This window comes from Mustela putorius, unplaced genomic scaffold, assembly GCF_011764305.1.
Source record: "Mustela putorius furo isolate JIRA1106 unplaced genomic scaffold, ASM1176430v1.1 tig00003834_pilon_pilon_pilon, whole genome shotgun sequence".
NCBI classification, from domain to species: domain Eukaryota; kingdom Metazoa; phylum Chordata; class Mammalia; order Carnivora; family Mustelidae; genus Mustela; species Mustela putorius.
Window position 1 is genome coordinate 13,113,866 of NW_025421987.1, and position 20,124 is coordinate 13,133,989.

The 20,124-nt window shown below is 35.2% G+C and overlaps 1 protein-coding gene across 1 annotated transcript in view; it reads right to left on the reverse strand.

Moving 5' to 3' along the window:
* The window catches only part of GBE1 (1,4-alpha-glucan branching enzyme 1), a 270,697-nt gene that overhangs the window by 195,336 nt on the left and 55,237 nt on the right, over positions 1–20,124 (reverse strand). The window lies entirely within an intron of this gene.

The window sequence follows — 20,124 nt, forward strand, 5'->3', positions numbered from 1 at the left end:
TGCTAATTCTCGAGTAACATCAACGACAATGAAGAAAACCCTCTCTTTTGGTGCAAGTCACTCTCTTTCTCCTATCACTGACAGCGCAATTTTTTGGCTATTATCTCTACTTCCTCTACTTCTTCATCCCCCTAAAATGTTCCTGAAATACTCTGGCAAAGTTCATCAGTGAAGACCTCCTGCTTTCCAATCCCAATTGTTTCTTTTCAGACCAACTTACAAGAGCTCTCAGTGACTTTTGAAACGCCTGGTCACTCCTGTTTGGGGGTCAGTGAGACCCACCATAGGTTCTCTTACATCACAACAGCAAAGATAGGGAAGGAAAAGAATGCATTTGAAAGCGATTTCAACATTCAAATTGGTAAGAACCAGTGTTTGGTTATTAGAGGTGACAGTGATAATTTCTTGCATGGGTGGTTACTGGAACAGGACAAAGAAAATGGAAGTAAGAGAAAAAAGAATTCAAAAGGGCTAGAAATGGTCAACACAATCTATGACTGCAATTAAGTACTACACAAAAGATGCCTAATTTGAGGGAATGAAGGGCTTAATGGAGGAACACATGCGCACGAGGGTACTATTATTTCTCTACTTTTTTCTTACTAGAAAAGAAATGTGTATTCTGTATAGAATAAAAGGCAAAAAAATATAATTAAAGAAAGCACTCATAAACCCAACTCCTCCTCCTTAATACCTTAGTCTAAAGTTTTTCTTTTTAGTATACATGTGTTTATATGCACATGCATATGTGTTTCCACCATATGAATTATATATAAGGTATGTATATATACATACTCTCTTAACTTACAGTTTTGCAACCTTATTCATATACTAATAGTGTTATCTCTGCCAGTACATATCTATTTATGACCAGAGTCCCCCAACATGGCTGCTTTTAAAACACATTTATTTATTTGTTTGTTTACTTATTTATTTATTTATGAGAGAGAGAGAGAGAGAGAAAAGAGAGAGAGCAAGCCACTGAGCCTGGAGGTGGGGAGGGTTAGAAGAAGAACAGAGAATCCCAAGAGGTTCCACATCCAGGCCACAGACAGACATGCACCTTGATCCCATGACCCCAATACTATGACCTGAGCAGAAATGAAGAGTCGGATACTTAACCAACAAAGCTTCTTTTAAGAGTTAGAAATCAACAGACCCCATCCCACATCTTTGAGTCAGATCCAGGAATGGGACTGCGCTTTTATAAAGCTCCCTAATTTTTTGTTGTACACACATACGTTTGGTAACTAATGATCTACAATATCATTCTAGAAATCTGATCAAGAATTAAGGAAGGGATTGTCTTTAGTTTTCCACTATATTTAAGGAAGGAAAGATGTGAAAAACTTTGTATGCCAAGAGAAAGGAAGCAGCAGAGGGAGAATATGATGGGAGAAAAAGAGGTAAACAGATCTACCACACTAGAGAAGAAAAGAAAGAGGGATTCAATGTATGGATTCATGACATCAATTTTTTTTTACTATCTGTTAAAACCATGTGGGCAGGATGAATGATCTCTTTAGGGAAATGGTTTGGATGTAGAAATTTTCCTTTCTGCTGGCTTCTACTTTCTCTGAAAAGTAAGAACAAGTCTTGCGCTAAGGGAGAATGAGGAGGCAGTGAAATGAGGGATTCGGAAGAGGCGGTGAAACTAAATAGCTCCTATGGAGGATGTAAGGAAGACCAGGCTGGGAGGTGTGCAAATGTTTTCTGTGGAGTGTTTACGGCCACAGCCCACAGAAGCAGCGGTATATATGGCTGTGTGGTTTTTCCTCATGGGGCCTAGAAGCTGTAGAGGAGCAGAGATATTGGACAATTTGATGCAGATTTATAGGGCAAGTGTGGTAGAAGGTTCAAGAAGAAAAAATTTTCAGGAAGACAGGGTTTGGAGAGGTTGGAACAGACATTAAAGAAACCAAGTCATGTCAGAGGCATCATGGATCTAGAGGTCTCGCTCAGTCTGGAATAATTTGCATCATGGAGTCTGGAACATGGAATTGCTGCTATAGCAATCTTTGTACTTTCTTTTTCTTTGCACTTTTTAGACAATGAGTTTTGATAATGCTTTGCAACAATTGCCCTATCCCTCATCAGCAGCCTCATCCCCCACCAAAAAAATCTTGATTTCTATCTCATCATTTTCCCTAAGTATATCTAGACCTCTACAAACCAGAGCCCCCCCCCCACAGCAAATGCATAAATACATGAGTGAGAAATAAATGCTACTGTTGTTACATATGAAGTTTGGGATAGTGTGTTACACAGCGTTACTATGGCCACAGCTGACTTATGCACCACTTAAGAGTGAACATTACCCTTCTGAACATCTCACGAGTAGCCTAAATCTATATCTATTACAGCACATATTACATGTATCTGTGTTGATTTGTTTTTTTTACTTTAAGCTTTCTAAAGTTCAAGATCAAGTTTTATCTATCTTTGTACAGCAACACCTAGTATAGTACCACTCACATAATAAGTACTCAACAACTTTTTAATGAAAGAATAAATTTCAACTTTTTATACCAAACTGAATTCATAAGATAACTGGGCAACTGGAAATTCAGTAAAGAACAGAACAACAACAACAAAAATCACTTCTTAGTTTTGCAAGTGTACATAGTAAACAATATCTCTTTAATAAGATTTCATTATATACTAAGATTATAAAAAATTATCTCTATATTTAGTAATAAAAACGATTAAGCACAAAAATCTAGATAATTCTTTTTCATTAATCTTTTCAATTAATATGTATCAGTAACTAAATTATGTAGACTTAACTTAAAAGCAAAATTATATTAATTAAAGGAAACATGACTGTATTTACTTGTATTTTAAAGGAGATCTTGATTTTCTCTTTTATGTACTAAATTCTAAAGCTATTATGTGTAATTTATATAATATAAAACCATTTCAGAAGAATACCTTCTTATGAGTGGTAGTATTAATAATGTATTAATTATATGTAATATATACATAAAGGGAAAAAAGTTACAAAACTCTGTTTTAAAAGTGTGTGTATATATATTACATGTAATACAATATACAAATACATAATTAGTATAATTTATATAATTATTATGACCCAAGGGACACCTGGGTGGCTCAGAGAGTACAGCATGCGACTCTCGACCTAGGGGCCATGAGTTCAAGCCCCAACAGTGGGCATAGAGCTTACTTTAAAAAAAAAAAAAAATCTCCACTCAAAGCTGATTTTCTAAAATGTTCAAAAAGCTGTTAATCTACAGATTTGCAAAATGCCTAATTATCCCTATCTACATACAAGTAGCATCTAAAATAGACCTCTATGTGTGATTTCTACATTTATAACGCACATAGCACATAATTCATTAGGCGATGCTCCTTCTTTTCTGAAATCCCAAATCCAAGAAAATTGAATCACTTTTAAATGAACCAATGTGTTTATTAGATCTGTGGGGTGTAAGAAAACTTCAATTGCTGCTCTGTGTCATGCTGATATAGGCATAAACTCTCAGGTTAAACTTCTCTCTTTGTAGTACAAGTTTCAATTTGGATTTTAAAAAGCTTGAGGCCATCAATTTTCACATCTTTCCCCACTCCCATTTCAGAAATCAGAGAGCCAATTTCAGGAAAATACTGGCAAGTTATATGGAGGTTTAACATGTTCAAGAATAAATCTGACTTCCATTAAGGCAATTCCATTAAAATAAAGCACATTGAAACCACTTACAATTACCAGGTTTTCTGGCTTCTAATTTAACAGCCATTTATCTAAAGTCAAACAAAGTGAATAAGCATGTTTTTCTTAACTACTGGACTGAACAGATTCAGAAACTCTAAAATTTGAAAAAAAATCATTAAAATGTTTCCATCACTTTTAACCACCTCCTAACAGAGGCTGCATGGCTCTGCCTTCTTATCCTGTTACACTCTGTCCCATCACTGGAGGGTTAGTCAACTAAGCTCCAGGCTCTCTTCATCTTCTCTTGATCACTGGCCATTTGCTCATTGCACAAATCTGATGTTCTGGAGAGAGAGAACTATCTTCTTTCTCTATATCTGCCCCTGGTCTCTACTGAACACAGTAAGGAGATATTCTCAGTTATGGACACTGCTGACCTACCTGAGACTATGTAGACTCAAGTTCTCTGATACTCAACACCAATGAGAGTCATATGTGCCTCCCTTCAGTTCTAAGTCGATGTGCATGTATTCTCTCTAAATTCCTCTTATTAAGGTTCCCAAAGAAATGAATGAAGTGGATCTCAGGTGTAGAGCTATCAATCAAGTAGACAATAAGAGCTAGATACAGAAAAAGCAACTAAAGAGTAATAAAGCAGATATCTCTCTAGCTCTAGTAGAGGAACGGCACATAGCAGAGAATTGATGTGTGCATTAAATAGTTACCAAAACTACTCATTATTTTATAGTTATATTTAATATGCATTTTAAACTACAATAGTGATATTATTCATCTTGAGGTATGTACTAAAAATTTGCTAATTCATTTTCTTTTTTATCATTACTACTTATCCTAACTGAATACCTCCAAAATATTCCATAAGAGTAGCCCAATAACAATTTTAAACAATGCCACTGTTTTTATGATTATCTGTGATTAAATCTGAGATTCATCTATGAGAATCATTTGTGATTCTCTGTTGTCCTGTTTTCCTATAGTAGACACTATAATAGTTTTAAGTGTGATTAAGTCTGACAAAATAACTCAACTGACCACCTCCCCAAGACCCTTTCCTTCCCCTAAGATAGTATATTCAAAAGTCATGGGGTTCTTTAATACCTACTTCACACACACACACACACACACACACACTCCAAAACATTCATACATACTTCATACATATATACACATATTTATAAATGTATTTATTTTTTATTTGTAGAAACAGAAAGTTATGTGTGTGTGTTGTGTATGCTTGTGTATGTTTTAAAATAAATGACCTAATATTGAAATGTTATATGTTCTCTAATGTTCCCTTGCCTTTCGTTTGCCCATCATATTCAATTCATTATCAGGTTGTATCATCCAACAAACAAAATTTCTGGAAGCTTCCTTCCAGATTAGTTTCAAAATCACCTTGAAAGGTGACATTCATGCAACAGGAACAATCCAGTGAAACTATATGTGGTAGATATAGTCAAATAAATTTAGATTTGAAAAGTGGTAGCCAAGGTTTAAAACAAATCTAATCTTAATGATACGAAGTTTGATTCTTCAAATACTTTGAAAAAAATGAAATTAAATATATGAGTTCTCTTTCAAGTCAGTCCACTTTGAATTTTTCTGTCTCACAACTCAAAGGTAAAAAATGTAAACCATTTAATTACTTACATATACATTATATTATATTATATTATATTGTATATGTATATAATCGCACACACACACACACACATGCACACACACACACACACACACACAGATGTCTTAAAGTTTAGATATAAAATATCCCAAAAGTATAAATCAGCTTCTAGAGATATAAACATGAGTATCAGATGTATATCACAGGAATTATATGTAATTCAAAGGCACAAAATTGGGATGCTATTGGTCAACAGAGCTTTAACAGAATATATATAGAATACTTACAGATAAATCTTTAGTTATTATTTACTAGATATGTGACTTTTGGGAGATTATATAACCTCTTGATTTTGAATTTCCAAGTCTGTAAAATAATAGAAACAACTCTCTGTTACAGAAACTCCGTACCACTACAAAGAAAAGCTGCAAATGGAACGCACCTTACTGAAAGCTTGTGGACCTCAACCCTTCTCTAGCTCAGTGGTTTCAGCATGCAGACAAAATGGCTTGAATGAAATCCTGACTCTGGCACAAGTTAGTAGCTGTGAGTTCTAGAGTCTAAGTCTCAGGGTTTTCCTCTGGATTGCAAGGACAGTAATAGTATCTACCTCAATGGGCATTGGGAAGATATCGTGCAAGTCTATAGTAAGCACTTATTGCACAGTTAAGTGCTCACTACATTTTCAATATTATGAAGATAATATAATAATACTGTATACATCTCTCTTCCTTAAAAAGTCCTTTCCTCTTGGGGCGCCTGGATGGCTCAGTGGGTTAAAGCCTCTGCCTTTGGCTCAGGTCAGGAACTCCGGGTCCTGGGATCGAGCCCTGCATTGGGCTCTCTGCTCAGTGGGCAGTCTGCTTCCCCCTCTCTCTGCCAGCCTCTATGCCTACTTGTGCTTTCTCTCTCTGTCAAATAAATAAATAAAATCTTTAAAAAAAAAAAAAAAAAGCCCTCTTCTCTTCTTGTGTTATGATAGAACACCCTTCTCATTTTCTTCGTACTATTTCTTCTTTCATGCCTCACCACTTCATTATCCTTAGACCCCTAAATTGAGCTTTCCATGGCTCTATCTTCAACTCTCTAGTAATATTGTTCCAATGACTTCTAAACAAAATACTGAAACATGTGGTAAAGGGATGAATCCAAATTCATCCCATAAGAAAGGAATTAACCTGGAGAAACTTAAGAGTCGATTTTACCAGGTGTCATCTACTTATTCCATAGGAATGGTTTCAATTTGGAACAATACCACCACCAATGAGCCTCGCAGGAGAGTCCACAGCTTCAAAAAGTAATCCAGCAAGGGCGCGTTTTGACCATCTAGACAACAATGTGCACATTCCCCTTTAAACCGGAAAATGCCAGACAAAGGCAAAACGGAATTAGTGAAGAAGTATTGATCATGAATGTACAAGATGTCAGGCACCGTGCTAGGAGCTCTCACGAGCACATTTTAATCTGATCTTGCTTGCTCTATAGCTCTGTACAGAGCAGGCTCTTCTTGCCTGGCTGATGATGAAGGTGTGAAACAAAATAAAGTCTAGATGAAGATAACCTAGAAGCTCACAACAATGAACTCCCATTTTCTGAATGCATCACATGGCCATGCTTTCTTACTAAGCCTCTGAGAGTGAATGAATCTCAATCTTCATTGAGAAAAGATTAACAGCTATATAATGCTGCAATTACCTTCTGGGTAATGATGGTATATTTATTTATAGGAGACTGCAGTTTGTGATTACCTCACCCTGTGGAGAGGAGGGAAAAGGAGAACAAATATGGACTATTTTCTATAGAAGCTTTCCCTTTATAAAGGAAATGAAAGTTACAGTGAATAGACTTATCTTTTGACGGAGTCTATTTTGATTTAATATGTACAATTAATCTGAGATACTTTTGTGTGAGTCAGCATGACCTAGCTATTAAAAAAAGTTTTAATTCCCCAAGAAGAATAAGGTTAAAAAGTGTCTAAGTAGATTTGAGACAAAGCCCCTCTTCTGACTTTGTAACCTTTAGAAAAAAGTTAAACTATACGACCCCCAGGCCTGATGACAGATGAGTTGCACCATCCCCTGTCTCTTCAAGCAGGAAACTGGCTTTCCTCAAGCAGGAAACTGGCATGGCTCCAACACAGCCCAAACCTCAGAGTCTGCTCAGAATCAGGGGGTATATAACCTCCTGAACTAGGGGATGCATTTCCAGGCCTGGGAGGTGTGGTTAATGTTAGTAGTTGCCTATACAACCTTCTTTATTTAACTTAATTTTCTTAATGCCTTAGACTAAGAATGTCCAATAAGGTAAGATCACAGAATGAGCTTGGAAACTCTAATTTCCTCTAATTAACCTAAAACTGATCCTTTAATATCAGAGTTCACGAATCTGACATATATAGATATGTATAAATGTGTATTTATGTACACACACACACACACACACATGCTCATTTGCTTTTCTGCTTTGGTAACTTCATTCTTCATGTATTTCCACTTCTAGAAAAGTATTAACCAAAGAACAGTATTATCAATGAGAAACCAACCCATCACATGATAACAACAAAACACTAGGAAATATAATTTATATTATATTAAGGAGGTGTGCTGATGAGGTATTAGGAGAGTTCAGGACATAGACCCCCTTTTGGTCTCCCTTTTTAGTTTGGTTTGATAAGTTTGGTTACTTTCTCCATCAGCAGAAAAGTAAACCATACTTTGATCCAATATACAAAGTTATAACATCCTTTCAGAAACTTTCTTTATATGTTCACTGTAATAGTTCAATTAAAATGTACCTTTTTGGGGCTAAACCTTATAAAAAATCCCTATTAAAGGCAAGTCCTGAATACAAGTTAAATACAAATAACTATAAATTTAATTTAAGATTTTAAACCTATTTCTAACTTAAAGAAAGGTTAAAGCAATCTACTTTTAATTAAATATATCTATGGCAACTTAATTCCAAATCTTAAGGTTCTGCAACCCAATTTCTCATGATAAAAATATTACTAAAACTCATCTGCATTGAATGACAATCTTCCATTCCTCTCGGCTCTCTGAATCCATTATCTCCCTCATGGGAATGAATGCTTTGCTATGACTGATGATGAATAAGATATATAGGACAAATGATGCACTTTTTCATTTAAAAGACTAAAAAGGAAATTCACTTTAGTCTCCTTTCTGCCTAGTTTCATTAAAATCTAAATACAGCTATTCTAAGAGATTTTTTTCTAGCTCACTTCAGTTTGACAAAAAATGTCTCATGTATCATTTAAATCAATTACAGATTCTCTAGAAATATACCTCAAAAGTTTCATTTTCATACTTTTGGTTTAAAAATAAACACACAAAATATCACCAAAATAAATAAGGAATAAAGTAAGTCCTTAAAAAAACAGTATCTTGAAAGAGTTATTATTACTAAATTATATTTTAAGAGTTGTTTCAACTTTGGAAAGTACTTAGGAAGTATCTTTGCCTAATTCTTTATTTCCTAAAATAGCTCTATGAAGTGTTATCTTTGATCTTTTATTTATTTTGACCAAAATGTCATATAGTGATGCCTACAATAGTTAGAATAATATCTAAATCCCTGTTTAATTTTATGACTAGATGACCTTAGGCAATTATTGGTAGTTAAAAGGAGACCACCCATTTCCCCTGCTAGATGAAAAGGTTATTTCCCCTCTTTTGCATCAGTGAATTTCCATGACTTAGCACAGTGTCTGGCACACAGAAAGTGCCCAATAAGTATTGCTGCTCAAGGGAAAGGGAAAGTAGGGAGGGACGAAGGTGAAATTGTTAAATTTAAATTTCAGATCCTAACTTCAAGGACTCTTTTTTTTTCTTTTTTAATAATAAACCTGCTTTAAAATAAAATCACTATATACACCAATGCAACTGTATATTTAGTGAACTGGAATATTATTTGAGAGACACTACAACTTTAACAGAGTAAGCACCTGACTTTAAGATTATATTCTATAATTTCAGGGGGAAAAAGAGAAAAGAAAAACTTGGATTTTACTTGCTCTGATTTTAGATGTACTGGTAATTGTGTATACAGTGGTTTATGCTATTTTAGAAGCCTTTGATAAATTGCTACAAAGTTAATTGCTTGTTTTAAGTAGATTAAGAAATAAAGTTCCATCTCCTTCCCCCTAAGAACCCAGGCCCTTTTGAAAACCTGAAACTCTTCTGCTTCTTAATATTGTTCAGGATTGTTAAGATTAAAGATATATCCAAGGAAAAGAAGGAAGGGAGGGGTTGGGGTAAGAATGAAAGAGGGAGGGAGGTTGGGGGTGGAGAAAGGGAAAAAAGGGGTGATAGGGTGGGTGCAATCAAGGCAGGAAGGAAGGGGGGAAAGAAACCAATGCACCAAGAATGCTTTCTTCTTCTTTGAATGAAAAGGTACATCATACACTGATATAGTTATCTAAAGAAGTCCTAATCACTTAGAAGAAAATAAAGGCCGAAGTGCCTCCTCCAGTGATTTGAGTTCCCTCTAAGTCATGTTAAGAGAAATCCCGGTAGCTATCCTGGTTATTTTCCATTTCTCCATCCTAGGAACTACCTTAAGATCCTTCTGAATTCCTAAGTCCTGCTCCAGGCCCCGGAGGCTGGCATCAGTAGATGGCAATTCCAGGTCTCCCTTGTACTCCAGTGCCAAGTTGGGACTGGCCAATGGTGGATGCTGGCATAAGAGAAATGAAGGTATTTAACACCTACTCCATCTCTGCTTCCTTCTGTCAGTGGCTGCCTTTCTCTCTGGCCACAGATCCTGTAATCAGACTCCTCATTTACGACTCCAGCTCTAACTATGTTTCAGTAACATAGTTCCCTAGTTCCCATTCCCTGCTTTCTCATACCTACACCCTAAGAGGCAACAGCTTCCAATTCTAGTCCTCCCCAGCCTTTGTTAAAAAGCCCTTTATTAAACTCACCGCAGTGAAACCCCTGAACCACCGACTAATACAGAGGACAAAATCTTGTGACTCTCAACCAGAACTCCCAACCAAAAATCATCAGAAGCAAGTGTGTGAACAATTTGCCTAGACACAACAGCCTTGTTCATTGGAGCCAAGCACATTTACCAGTCAACTGAGATAGCAAGAAAAAAGAAAGCAAACTAGAATAGCCTGGGTTAAAAACATCCACTAGCATATCAATGGTACAAATCCTCAAAAAAGGAGGGCAATACATCATAAACATTAAACTCTACCCTAAGATTGTGATTCAGAAGACTTGTTATTTATCCTGAAATCTTCACATTACCAACACCGGGTTAGTCTGCTTCAAGTGACATGTGGAAAAGTTGTTTTAGACTTAACAAAGCATGATGAAGATGAAACCGTTCTCTAATAGAGGAAACATCAAAATCCTGTTTAAAGTAAAACATAACTAATTTTCTATAATATAAAGGAAGAGTATAACACTATCTCCCACTGCTGAGTTTTCTAGAACTTTGAATAAAATAACTGAAATTTTGAAGTTCCTGGGGGCTCAGTCAGTTAAGCATATGCCTTTGCCTCAGGTCATGATCCCAGGGTTCTGGGATCAAGCCCCACATCGGGCTCCATGCTTAGCAGGAAGTCTGTTTCTCCCTCAGCCCCTCCTGCTGCTTGTGTGCTCTCTCTCTCAAATAAATAAATAAAATCCTTAAAAAATAACTGAAATTCTATAATGTGTATCTCTTTAGCACAAAAAAAGACTTAAACATTCACAAAGTTAGTAAGTTTAACTTCTAAAAAAATTATTGAAAATACCTTAACAGAGGTAGGGCCACTGGGCTGAATCATTCCATGGGTGCTTTAAAATATCTAAAATAGAATGTGAAAGATATCCTGTATATGTCCATAACTCAGCATGCTTAATGAAAGGGAAATACTATCCAGCCATGAGAGGCCAGAGTGGAAATCAAGCTACCTATTCCCAAGAAAGAGCCTTAAGACAGGAAACTGGTTACACCGGTAGGGTAGGAGAACTAAGAATTCAAATAAAGATGAGCAACAACAGGAAGCTGGTAATACCCCTGAGAGAGAAGCAGGATTACTGGAACTCAGAAGCCAGGGCCACCCAACAGAAGTTGGCAAGAAGGCAAGCCTACCTGGCAGGAGCTGAGCTGAGAGAGAGAAAAGCAACACAAGAACTATAAGACAGGACTTCTGCATGAGAAATGGGTAGACTCACTTTAGACATAGGGGTAGGCAAGGGAGTAGGGGGAAATTCCCTGGCCTCTCCCTCTCCCTCTTCCCTCCCTTAAGTAATTCATTAGGACCTCCCACTAAGCCAGCTCGATAGTGGTGGAGGCTAAGGGAGCTGGGGAAATGAGGTGCAGAGCAAAGCAGGGTGGGTGAAAAGATCTTAGGGCAAATAATGGTAAGAACATCAATAACTAAGATGACCCAGGAGAACTGAAAGTGTCTATTCATATAAAATCTTGTACACAAATATTCATAAAAGCATTATTCATCATAGACAAAAAGTAGAAACAACCCAAATGTCCTGCCACTGAAGAATGGATAAACAAAATGTGGTGTAGATTATTATTCAGCCACCAAAAAAAAAAAAAAAAAAAAGGAATAAAGGACTGTTCCATGCCACACCCTAAATGAACCCTGAAAACAACATATGATAAGTGAAAGAAACTGGAAAGATGAGCCATATATTGTATGATTCCATTTATAGGAAGATCCACAGAGACAGAAAATAGATTAAAAGTAGCCAGAGAATGGCGGGAGAAGACATTTGGGACCAACGCTACCAGTTGGATGTTTCTGTTTAGAATGATGGAAATATTCTGGAATCAGTGATAACAGTGGTACACCACAGTAAGTATACTAAAAACCACTGAAGTGTCTACTTTGAAATGGTAAACTTTATGATATGTGAATTATAGCTCTTTTAAAATGTTAAAAAGATAATGACAGAAAATAAATAACTGCGAATAAAAAACTGAGACCTAACGAAAAGTACTGTAGTATCCAAACAGCATTAATTTTTAACAGGATGTTTATGAAAAAGCAACACGAGACTAGAAAATTATCATTTATGTCACACAGTTCAAAATCTACCTTCTAGCATTAAGGTTTCTAACAGCAATTTCCTAAAATCCTGGGAGGTAAGGATGTTTCCCTATAAAAATAATCCCATTACACATTATAACAAATCTCTCTGATCCAGCACAACTGGGGCAGAGTTGCTACGTATATTGAAAATACTGGTTAAAGCAGAGAATGACAAAATATGTATTGGCATATGTAGACACACACATGCACACTCAAAAACAGTAAAAAAATTTGTTTTTACTTAAAATATAAATACAAATATTCACCCCTATTCTGTTAAAAGATTAAAGCCATTTCTCCTTAGGTCTTCTGATTAGGATCTTATCATATCTTTCTTATACGAACGCACGCCTACCATGCAACATTTATATTTCCAATTCCCTTTGAGTGATAACGGAACAAAAGTGGAGAGGTGCACACAAAGTAATCTGCATGTGAAATTGTTAGATTTATATCATTTTCTCACAGTTCACTTGTGCATACTTAATTCAAAATCATTTTTTTCCCAACTTGTCCTTACTGAGATTTTCCCAATACTTAGTAATTTTCTTTGCTGTCACACCTAGGGTTCATCACTTTATAGAATGTTATATTGCAGAATTATAATGAGAAGAATTGGCATTCACAGGATCTGAAGGGGTGGGAAACCCGCTCACTAATAAGCATTGAATGTAACTGGCAGGAACCAAACTGCGTCCATGTGGTGAACTACCGCCTACAACCCATGTGTACTCAGTATCCCGTGGAAAGCTGTCAGTATCATTTACAGTGAGCCTGTCAAGCAGAAGTAAATTCACCGCATATGGTAAGTAGACATCAGCTAAGTAAACCTCCACTGTACGTCCACTCCACTGAAAACAAATAATCTATCAGTAAAAACATATAAAAGGGGTGAGAGCAGCAACATCAGGTGGGAAAGTTAGAGGAACGTCGTGAAAACTTTCTACAAAATGCCTAGATTGATTAGTTATTTTAAGTTGACATACATCAGAGAGGCCATTTCTCAGTATCAGTGTTGGTTTGATTAATAGTCCTAAGGCCTCTACCTCTACCTTGTAGTTGCCACCTCTTTGCTAAAATAAACAAGAGTCCTCAGACCATCCCAGAAAGTTGCTTTTTAGAAACATCCCAATCTCCAAAAAGCCAAACTTATGAGAACCCACATAACAAAAATGCATTTACAGAGGACCCACGTAAAGTTCAAAGTGTCTAACTCACAAAAAAACTCCTTGAAGTTCCTTCCACTTGAATGCAGAGGTGAGTAGAGATTCCAGGAAAAAAAACCCAAAAAAACAAAAACAAAAAACCCTCAACAATCAAAGTAGAGAGCTCTACTGCACTACCCTACCGAACCAGCTCCCTTCTGATTACACACACACACACACACACACACACTCACACTCTAGAATATCAAAGAATCTAGAAAGTTTATACCTTATATTATGAGTGTGCATTTTTTGCCATGGGGGTCATTTATACTATTATTCCCAAATTTTCATAATCTTCAGAATCTTCCATTAAAGAAGATTCTGCTTCCATGCCCTATTGACATAAGGCTTGGCCAAATTACTTAATGAAATGGAAGTACAAATCATATTTGTCACTTCTAAGCTGAAGCTTTCAAAAGCTGTGAGAGGCTTCCTCCATTACTCTTTCTCTCTGTCAGGAGATCAGCATGTCCCACACAGGGGCTGCTCCATCACCCTTGATCCTGGGAAGAATTTGACCCTTAGGATTGAGGGACAGCTGATTAATTGTAGCCTTTGCCGTTGCAAACCATTATGTTAGAGTTTTTTGTAACATGCCATACCACAGTGAAAGCCAACACAGCTGTGATAGATTTATCGGAAGAAAGAGAATACAAAGGAAGTTGACATCAGAACTATATACCTTCCAACCATAAAAGACTTCTAAACCAACAAATAATCCCTAATTTTCAGATCAGTGTTTCTCCAACTATCTGTGCTGATGGATCAGTTACCTTTTTTTCCAATCTATTATAGACTAAATCTTATATAAAATGTAATAAAATGAATTATTAGAAAATCAAAAGAAAAAAAAAAGCTTTCAAAATTTAAGCCCCAATTTTTATATTATCATTAGATTCACCAGAAAAAAACCCTACCCTGTCAAACTGCTATTCAAGTTTCTAAATGCTTACAATCCCAATTTCTGCCAATACATCACTGGTAAAATCACAGTGCATGGAACCACACAGATCCACAGAGCACACTTTCAGCAGCACTGTTTCAGGGCATGTGGAATCAAGAAATACAAAAGCTTTAATGATGATGTAAACTTCTGGGCAATTGTTAACTGAAAACAAAATTATAGACTAATTTGTCCAGGAAGCAGGTAAAATTCTCCTTTTAAAGGAAGTAAGAAAGAAATCTTTCCTACTCTGCAAAAATATCTGTGGTTCCTTTTTTCTATAGGCATAAAAATCAGGGTGTTATTTTTTCCTTTTTTTTTTCCTTTTTTTTTTTAAGTCCATCAGTGATAGACATTTAGGTTATTTGAAAAGTGCCTAGCTCCCAGACTTAGTAATTTTAAATGAAATGTTTTCACTTATAGCGAATAGAACCCAATTATTTTATATTGACATATGTAGTTTACAGCCTTTTTCTCAACTTATTATCATCTAGCTACTGGAAAGCACCCAGTTTTCTTCAATTATTTAGCAACTTGCAATAAACATGGTTTAGTTCCAAAACTCCAAGATATTTTAAATCACATTTAATTTTGTAAAGAATGAATCTTCGCTCTACTGAAGATGATTCAAAGTTTTAGAAATTCATCTCGAACCTTTAAGTAGTTTCTGGCTTGCCCAGAAATACTTTTGGGGTGGTAAGATTCCAGTCCTGATGAATGTCATTAATTATACCTCCACTGCTCTCCTGGGTTGCTACGGCAGCTGCTAGCTGCTTAAAAAGCTAGTTTTTAAAAAATGACTGAAAGGAAAAGAAATGATGGTTTCATTTTCTCTCAAATAAAGAAAATATGTGTAATATATTTAAAGTGAAGCTGCTTTCCAAGTTTTAAAAATGTGAATGGCAAAAGCTAGATCCACTTTGGTTTGGACAACACAGAGACTACATCATTGAACTTGTGCAAGGGTCAACTGCCTTTTGAAATTAATAGTAATTTCTTTAATAAGGAAAAAAATACAAATGAGTGAATTTTTTCAATCCTGTCAATTAACATTTCTTTAGCACCAAATAAGGTATAAAATATTTTCAAATCTGCGATCTAGTTAGTATCTACAGCAACCTAGTAGGCAAGTAAGACAAATACCATCACTTTATCCCCACTGAGCTGAAGGAAGAACTGTTTTCGACAGCTCGACTAAGATTTCAAACTTTTTTTTTTTACACACCAATTCATGCCAATTTCTTTCTTAAGGATCATTTGTATTTGACTACTCTGAGTAGTTGTACCTAAAATATCTTCAAGTTGGTTGGCAAAAAAATAAAATAGAACAAGTATTTACCAGCAATATTATGAATAAGCCCAGGGAAAGAATATAGAGTGCAATCCATTTCTAAAATGATTAGGAGACGGGGCGCCTAGGTGGCTCAGCGCATTAAGCCTCTGCCTTTGGCTCAGGTCATGATTTCCAGGTCCTAGAATGGAGCCCCACCTGGGGCTCTCTGCTCAGCAGGGAGCCCGCTTCCTCTTCTCTGTCTCTGCCTGCCTCTCTGCCTACTTGTGATCTCTATCTGTCAAATAAATAAATAAAATCTTTAAAATGATTAGGACACAAATATGACAGTATGCTAAAGGGTTTTTATTACAGGTATAATTTTTCATAATACAGAAATAAAGTTTAGACTTTCTTTCATTTTAAATTCTTCTGAAAAAATACCACAAATATCTAATCGTTTAGGTAAAAACTAAATTGAGAAAATTTTCATTTTCATGTAAATAATAGTAATAGTTAATTTAACGATTAGTAGAAATAAAGTTTTGTTGCTGGTGTCTGAAGATCTGTTTTATATTATCTTCAGGGTTTGAGAGAAGAGGCAGGCACAAAAGCAATGTTTTAAATTATATTACACTTTGATAATAAAAATATAAATAAAATCATGTTATTTTTTAAATCTCGGTCAATGGGTAAAGAAGCAATTGTTTTGATTAATTGAAAGTGGTATTTCAAGTACATATACAGAAAGTTAAGCTTACTGTGTTACAGGAATAGAATGTTAAAAACTGATCAATGTTCTAGTTGGAGCTTAATTCTACAGCCTTTTAAGTTTATTGTTGTGTCAACCTGTCAGCTGATAAATATAAGTATAGTCATGAGTACAGTTAAATATTTTTACATGTTTTTTAAAACATCTTAATATGATCAGCAAAACTCCCAAGAACACTTTAATTAATCTTCATATGCACTTTGTAATGAAAAAAAGATATGTAATTATTTAGCTAATAAATAGCCATTTTCTTTTCCTTTTGGTTTAGTACAAATTTATACATTAAAAGACTTAACAAGAAAATTAACTAACCTATTTTGACCCTGAGAAAAAGTTCAACAAAGAAAAATGACTTTTTTCTTGCTCAACTCTTCTTTAAAAAGAAAAGGAAAGGAAAGAAAATGTAAGTAGGGAAAAACAAAATATAGAATTCCTTGTGTTAAAGGCACAGTTAGTTCCGTTATTTAAGGGTATATTTTCAGCTATGTTGTCATCATCATCAAATTCTGTGCTCTACAGAGTCATATCAAATTAATGATCACTACTCACAGGTACATTTTTTTTTTCCAAAGACATATTCTTTTAAATGCATTATTAACCCAAAAGTTTGGCTCTACTCTCAATTTTCAAACTTTTCAAAGTGAAAGCTCCTTAGTGAGGAAAAATTGAGATCTAATGTATACAGAGACCCTGAGACCCTGTAACTTTGGGCAGAAAAGCTCTTCTTTCATCTAGATAAGAAGGTAGTTTAGTGGGGCGCCTGAGTGGCTCAGTCAGTTAAGCACCTGTTTAGGCTCAGGTCTTGATCTTGGGTCCCTGGGATGGAGCCCAGCAAGGGGTTCTCTCCTAAGCAGGGAGTCTGCTTCTGCCTCTGCCCTCCCCCACTCATGCTTGTACTCTCTCTCTATCTGAAGTAAATAAATAAAATCTTAAAGAAAAAATAGATTAGTCATTTAAATTTTCCCAGCGTACTGCCTGTTCCTAACTATTTTCTATCACAATTTCTTAGTTTTATCTTAGTTTTTTCCATCTCTCCAGTAAAAGTAAGGGCTCATTGATTAAATCTGATGTTCTTCATGTTCTTGGACACTAAACAAATACTGGTTGATGAAAATAATTCACCAAATGCTATCCCAAGTATATATAGAGATTTTAAATTATGTTATACACCTTCACAAAGGGTAGCATTTTTGTTTTTGTTTTGTTTTTTTAAAGATTTTATTTATTTATTTGACAGAGAAAGATCACAAGTAGGCAGAGAGGCAGGCAGAGAGAGAAAGAGAGAGGGAAGCAGGCTCCCTCTGAGCAGGACCCTGATCTGAAGCCGAAGGCAGTGGCTTAACCCACTGAGCCACCCAGGTGCCCAAAGGTAGTGTTTTTTAAAAATCAAATTGAATTGGAATAAAAACATCAAGTTAACAGAGGACATTTTTACATTAAAATACGTAGTAGAAAATTTTTAGTTTTCTGTTTACAAAAAAATTTCTGATTATCATATTTGAATTAATAAGCATTAAATCCTAAATAAAATTTTAAATGCAGTTCTCCAAATGGACATACGGCCCAACTATATTTACGAGGCACAATTTCTAATAAATCAGTATTAGTCCTTATGACAGTTCCCAAATCTAATTTTCATATAGTTCCCTTCCCATATTTTTATATTTCTAAAACTTATTTAGTAGATTTAATCATAAATATGTTGGAGGGGGTACCTAATGACAGCACCAAATTTTAACTGAGGTTCTTATAGTAGTTTTGGTACCTCTATGTAAAAATTAACTTGCACATTCTGAGTCAATACTTCTCAGTCTTACAAATGGCTGTAAAAAGAAGTAATAAAATAGAATGCCAAAAGTGCCTTAATGATAGGTGGAATGTCTAAATGGTCTTTTAACAAAAAACTACTAGTCCAAGCAGCTGTACAGAGAAGATGCAGAAATATTAAGGTTTGCGTATAAGAAAAAATTACTAATGACTATTTTAATAATAATTTAAGTAAGAAGTCTCTTATCCCCATAATTTTGTTTAATTCATAATTATCATCAGGTAACCAAAACTAATCTAAGTCAGCAGATCATATGGCTTTCTCAAAACTTTCCTCTCAAGAAAAACAGGTCTTATCCAATTTGGAGGACTACAAGTCCTTAGACCTATGTTTTCCAATAAAGAAGCCAGTAGACACCTGTGGCCTTTGAGCATTTGAATTAAGGTTAGTACAACTGAGAAACTGAATTTTAAATTTTATTTAATTTTAATTACTTTACTAAATTTAAATCTTAATGTATTCAACTCAGTTACTAGAACTTTCAATTATGTTTGAAAAAACCTGGGTTTGTATTCTTAAGCTAAAAATTTACTAAATCTAAATATAGATCAAGTATTTCCAATTAAAAAATATGAGTTAAAAGAATATAAAACAAGATGGGATTGGAAGGGAGACAAACCATAAGTGACTCTTAATCTCACAAAACAAACTGAGGGTTGCTGGGGGGAGGGGGTTTGGGAGAAGGGGGTGGGATTATGGACATTGGGGAGGGTATGTGCTTTGGTGAGTGCTGTGAAGTGTGTAAACCTGGTGATTCACAGACCTGTACCCCTGGGGATAAAAATATATGTTCATAAAAAATAAAAAATTAATTAAAAAAAAGAATATAAAAAAACAAAAATACCCAATGAATTTGATATTGATTATATAAATATTAAAATATTCTGGTATATTGGGTTACATAAAATTTTTCATTATGAAAATTTATTCAACTGTCCTTTTACTTTTTTTAATATAGCCACTAAAAGTTCTGAGTTACATAAGTGCTTACATTATATTTCTATTAGACAGTACTGCTTTAGACAACCTGTATAAAATCAAAACTTTTTAAAGTCAGCTTCCTTAACGTATAATTTACATGCAATAAAATGCAGTCTTTTACGAGTATAGGTCTATAAATTTTGACAAATGTATGCAGTCATGTAACAACCAAGCACAATTAGGACATGAAATATTTTCATCACCCCAAGAAGATCCTTCACACTCTTCTGTAATCCACTCACAACTTAACTCCTACCTCCAAACCCTGACAACTCTGTCTTCTGCCCCTGTAGCTTTGCCAATTCTAGAATGACATATGAATGGAATAATACAGCATGTAGACTTCTGAATCTGATAAAATCAAATTTTAAATACTACAGTACTCTCACAGCACTAAAGGATGATTATCATTCTGGTATTTTCTTGCATTATGAACATTTTGCCAAGGCCCAGTTTTCATTATTCTGCATCCAAAATTGAACCTTCCTCCCTGTCACTATTACAGTAATTTATTTATACCACTAGACTACAACTGACCAAATTATATTATAGTCGTTTACATGCAGGTCCTACCTCACTAGACCGTAGTAACTTAGAAGCCTGCTGTCTAGACCTACTATGCTTTCCATAGGATTAAGTGCCTAATGAAATTAATAGTGCAAATAACAAGGCTAAAAAGATATTTGTTTAAAAAAAAACTGAGATTGTATTATAAAAAAAGGAAAAGAAAACAAAAGAATT